The sequence below is a fragment of the Mirounga leonina genome, unplaced genomic scaffold, assembly GCF_011800145.1.
Source record: "Mirounga leonina isolate KUSES-001 unplaced genomic scaffold, KU_Mleo_1.0 Mir_447, whole genome shotgun sequence".
NCBI lineage: Eukaryota > Metazoa > Chordata > Mammalia > Carnivora > Phocidae > Mirounga > Mirounga leonina.
The window spans coordinates 7296027-7301350 of record NW_023270757.1 but is presented as its reverse complement, the minus strand read 5'-3'; positions in this window follow the sequence as shown (position 1 = coordinate 7301350).

The window sequence follows — 5324 nt, the reverse complement described above, 5'->3', positions numbered from 1 at the left end:
GATCAGGAATTTGGACGGGGCATACTGGAAACCATTTATCTCTTCTTCACAGTATCTAGGGCCTCAGCTGGGAAGACTTGAAAGCTAGATGTGATTCAATAGCTGGAGTGTGAAATCATCTGGAGGTGTCACCACTCATACATCTGGTAAATTTGGCTATTGGCTGGGCTCTTCGCCAGAACATCTAAACATAGCCTTTCTATGTGGTCTCTCCACATGGGCTCGTTAGACTTTCTCACAGCATGACTGGGACATTCCAAGAGAACAAAGAGGTGCGTGGCATTTTTATGATCTAACCTCAAGAGTCACATACAGTCATTTCTACTACACTCTAAGGTCTGAAGTCATCACAAAGGGCCACCTAGTTTCCAGGGCAGGGGAGATAGACCCCCACAACTCCATGCGGAGGGATGTCAATGTCCTACTGTAAGAATAACACGTGGGGTGTGAGACCTTGTTCCAGACAATTTGGAAAATACAATTTGACACAGGAACTGACACTAAGACAATAGGCAAGTTGGAGCCAGATTCTGGAGGGTTCAGTGACAAGTGGAGGGTTTGGAGTTCATTGTGGAGTCAGGAGAAAGTGGTGATTTTTGAGCAGAGAAGTGAGATGGGTACAGAAAACTAGGTGGCTAGGTAAAAAGTATAAGAATGGTAGTCTCCTAAGATTGTCTCATTTAATATGGTCAGCAGTTTTATTGTCCAATGACGAATGTATCGTACTTTGAAGGCAAACCAGACTGACACTGTCATTACCTGTATCAAATGCATTCCCAGTGATCTTGTGTTACTCTACCAATGTTGTTCCAACACAGAAATAAAAACTAATGCAAGCCTGTATTTTACAATACAAGCATGCAGAATAAATCTGCAGTTACCAGGGTTTATGGAACCAAAGTAAAGCCTAAGTTGTTTTATTCTATTGGAAAGATGGTTTTCACTATCAGAGCACTGACTATACGTAAAGAAAGTACTACTCCTTCACCCTTATTTAAGCTCACATTTAAAGGGTTTCTTCGCACAAGAAGTTTTGGCTTGAGTGGAAATTTTTTATTGTCTTTCTCTCTATCTTTGAGTTACGTCAGGTGACTCCAAATATCTTTGCCGTTATTTATCTGTTTTGTCTAATCAAGTGAAAAAATTTTGAACAATACATGACATTCTCTCCAGATACAGTCTATGATTTCAGATTTAGGATGAAAGCTTAAAAGCCAGTAAGGAAAGATGGCAGAGGAGTAGGAGACCTGGATTTTGTCTGGTCCCAGGAATTCAGCTGGATAGGGATCAAACCATTCTGAACACCTACAGACTCAACAGGAGATCGAAGAAAAGAATAGCAACAACTCCCTGAACAGAAAAGCGACCACTTTCTGGAAGGTAGGACGTGCAGAGAAGTGAATCCGTGGCGATATTTGGGAGGATAGACGGCGGGGGGAGGGGGCTTCTGTCGGCCACTTCTGGCAAGTGATAGAGCCACGGAGCACAAAATCGGAACTTTTAGAAGTCTGCTCCGCTGAGGGACATTGCTCCAGTGGCTAAGCAGGGGGTGGAACCCTCGTGAGAGAGTGTGGTCTCAGGACCCTCGGGGTCACAGAAAGACCAGGGGTGCTGGACTGCGGCAGAGCTCCCAGGTATGGGAGCAGGGAAGCCGGCTGCAGAGATGGAGCCAAGGTGTGGCCTCTCAGCTGGGGGTTGCCATAAACCATGATCCACGGCACAGTCGGGCCAGATAGTTTCTTCTAACAGATCAAAAATACCCTAAATCTCTAGTGTATGGTTTTTTTCTACTCTCCTGCCTGATCACATTCTCTCCTTTTTTTTTCTTTTTTTTTTAAATCCTCTTCTTTCTTTTTTCAAACAACTTCTTATCAATTCCTATTATAAAATTTTTTATAATTTTCATTCTTACAGTCATATTCCATCCCTTCATCATATCAACCCATATTTTTGTACATATATAAGTTTTTCTTTCTGTAAAATTTTGGGAAGCACTTTCTTCTAACAGACCAAAATATGCCCTAAATCTAGTGTGTGGCACTGATCTATGCACCAGCCTGATCATATTTGATCATATTCTGTTTTGTTTTGTTCTGTTTTTGTTTTTATCTTTCCCTTTTTCTTTTCTTTTCTTTTTTCTTTCTTTCCCTTTATTTTCCTCTGGCTTCAGGTCTTTTATCATATGTTTAGAGTATATTTTCTCGGGACGTTGTTACCCTGTTAGCATTTTGTTCTCTCATTAATCTATTCTCCTCTGGACAAAATGACAAGACAGAAAAAATCACCTCAACAAAAAGAACAAGAGGTACTACCGACTACCAGGGAGCTACTCAATATGGACATTAGTATAATGTTGGATCTAGAGTTCAGAATCATGACTTTAAAGATATTAGCTGGGCTTGAAAAAAGCATGGAAGTTATTAGAGAAACCCTTTCTGGAGAAATAAAAGAACTAAAATCTAACCACGTTGAAATCAAAAAGGCTATTAATGAGGTGCAATCAAAAAGGGGGACGCTAACTGCTAGGATAAATGAGGCAGAAGAAAGAATCAGTGATATAGAAGACCAAATGATGGAAAATAAAGAAGCTGAGAAAAAGAGAGATAAACAACTACAGGATCACGAGGGCAGAATTTGAGAGATAAGCGATACCATAAGATGAAACAACATAGAATAATTGGGATCCCAGAAGAAGAAGAAAGAGAGAGAGGTGCAGAAGGTATATTGGAGCAAATTATAGCAGAGAACTTCCCTAATTTGGGGAAGGAAACAGACATCAAAATCCAGGAAGCAGAGAGAACCCCCCTCAAAATCAATAAAAATAGGCCAACACCCCAACATCTAATAGTAAACCTTATGAATCTCAGAGACAAAGAGAAAATCCTGAAAGCAGCTCGGGAGAAGAGATCTGCAACCTACAATGGTAGAAACATTAGATTGGCAACAGACCTATGCACAGAGACCTGGCAGGCCAGAAAGGACTGGCATGATATATTCAGAGGACTACATGAGAAAAATATGCAGCCAAGAATACTATATCCAGCTAGGCTGTCATTGAAAATAGGAGAGATAAAAAGCTTCCAGGACAGGGGCACCTGGGTGGCTCAGTTGGTTAAGCAACTGCCTTCGGCTCAGGTCATGATCCTGGAGTCCATGGATCAAGTCCCGCATTGGGCTCCCTGCTTGGCGAGGAGCCTGCTTCTCCCTCTAACCTCCCCCCTCTCATGTACTCCTTCTCTCTCTCATTCTTGCTCTCTCAAATAAATAAATAAATCTTTAAAAAAAAAAAAAAAGCTTCCAGGACAAACAAAACCTAAAGGAATTTGTAAACACGAAACCAGCCTTGCAAGAAATCTTGAAAGGGGTCCTCTAAGCAAAGAGAGCCTAAAAGCAACATAGACCAGAAAGGAACACAGACAATATACAGTAACAGTCACCTTAAAGGCAATACAATGGCACTAAATTCATAAAGAAATGGGCAGAAGACATGAACAGGCATTTTTCCAAAGAAGACATCCAAATGGCCAACAGACACATGAAAAAGTGCTCAACATCACTCAGCATCAGGGAAATCCAAATCAAAACCTCAATGAGATACCACCTCACACCAGTCAGAATGGCTAAAATTAACATGTCAGGAAATAACAGATGTTGGCGGGGATGCGGAGAAAGGGGAACCCTCCTACACTGTTGGTGGGAATGCAAGCTGGTGCAACCACTCTGGAAAACAGTATGGAGGTTCCTCAAAAAGTTGAAAATAGAGCTACCCTCTGATCCAGCAATTGCACTACTGGGTATTTACCCCAAAGATACAAAAGTAGGGATCCAAAGGGCTACGTGCACCCCGATGTTTACAGCAGCAATGTCCACAATAGCCAAACTGTGGAAAGAGCCAAGATGTCCATCAACAGATGAATGGATAAAGAAGAGGTGGTATATATATACAATGGAATATTATGCAGCCATCAAAAGGAATGAGATCTTGCCATTTGCAACGATGTGGATGGAACTGGAGGGTATCATGTTGAGTGAAATAAGTCAAACAGAGAAAGACATGTATCATATGATCTCACTGATATGAGGAATTCTTAATTGCAGGAAACAAACTGAGTGTTGTTGGAGTGGGGGGTGGGGTGGGAGGGATGGGGTGACTGGGTGATGGACACTGGGGAGGGTGTGTGCTCTGGTAAGCGCTGTGAATTGTGCAAGACTGTTGAATCTCAGATCTGTACCTCTGAAACAAATAATGCAATATATGTTAAGAAAAAAAAAAAGAAGAAGAAGAAGAAGAAGGTAGCGGGAGGGGAAGAATGAAGCGGGGGAAATCGGAGGGGTAGACGAACCATGAGAGACGAGAGACTCTGAAAAACAAACTGAGGGTTCTAGAGGGGAGGGGGGTGGGAGGATGGGTTAGCCTGGTGGTGGGTATTGAGGAGGGCACATTCTGCATGGAGCACTGGGTGTTATGCACAAACAATGAATGATGGAACACTGATGTAATGATGTAATGTATGGTGATTAACATAAGAATAAAAAAATTGAAAAAAAAAGCCAGTAAGGAGGGGCGCCTGGTGGCTCAGTCAGTTAAGCATCTGTCTTCAGCTCAGGTCATGATCCCAGGGTCCTGTGTTCGTGTCCCACATTGTGCTCCCTGCTCATTGCGGAGTGTGCTTCTCCCTCTCCCTCTGCCTGCCTGCCTGTATGCCTATTTGTGATCTCTCTCTCTCTGTCAAATAAATAAATAAATAAATAAATTTTAAAAAGCCAGTAAGGAAAGGCAGTGAAGTAAATTATTAGGAGTCTTTATCGAAGAAAGTAGTCCAAAAGACTTCAGCAGCAGCATTACTTTTTTCTTCTTCTTTCCAGGAAGTTATTTATTTTCCATACCATAAAAATACACATTTTTTATCTATCACCAACCTATAACATTGCATCTAGAGACTTTAAAAAAAAAAAACAAAAACTAAAAGAGTAAAATGAATTAAGGATACCATGAAGAATGTTTTGTATCCAAAAAATTGCCAGGTACATTTGTTTTATCCATTTCAAAACCTGTTTACCTCGCTTTAAATTTACTGGGAATTTCTTTGTTTAAGTCTTTCAATTGCATTTGACCATCTTTTGCTTAAAAAGAGGGTATAAAGATAAATTCAGCCTCTTTTTTTTTTTTTTTTTTTTTTTTTTTTTAAGTAACCGTCTTAAAATAGCACAGGGAATGGTTCTGGAATAAAATAAAGATTAAATATACCTTAGATTTTCCTATTCAGTACAGTACTTATATAAAAAGAGACCTATTGTTTTATGAAAAGATATTGGTTAAATGG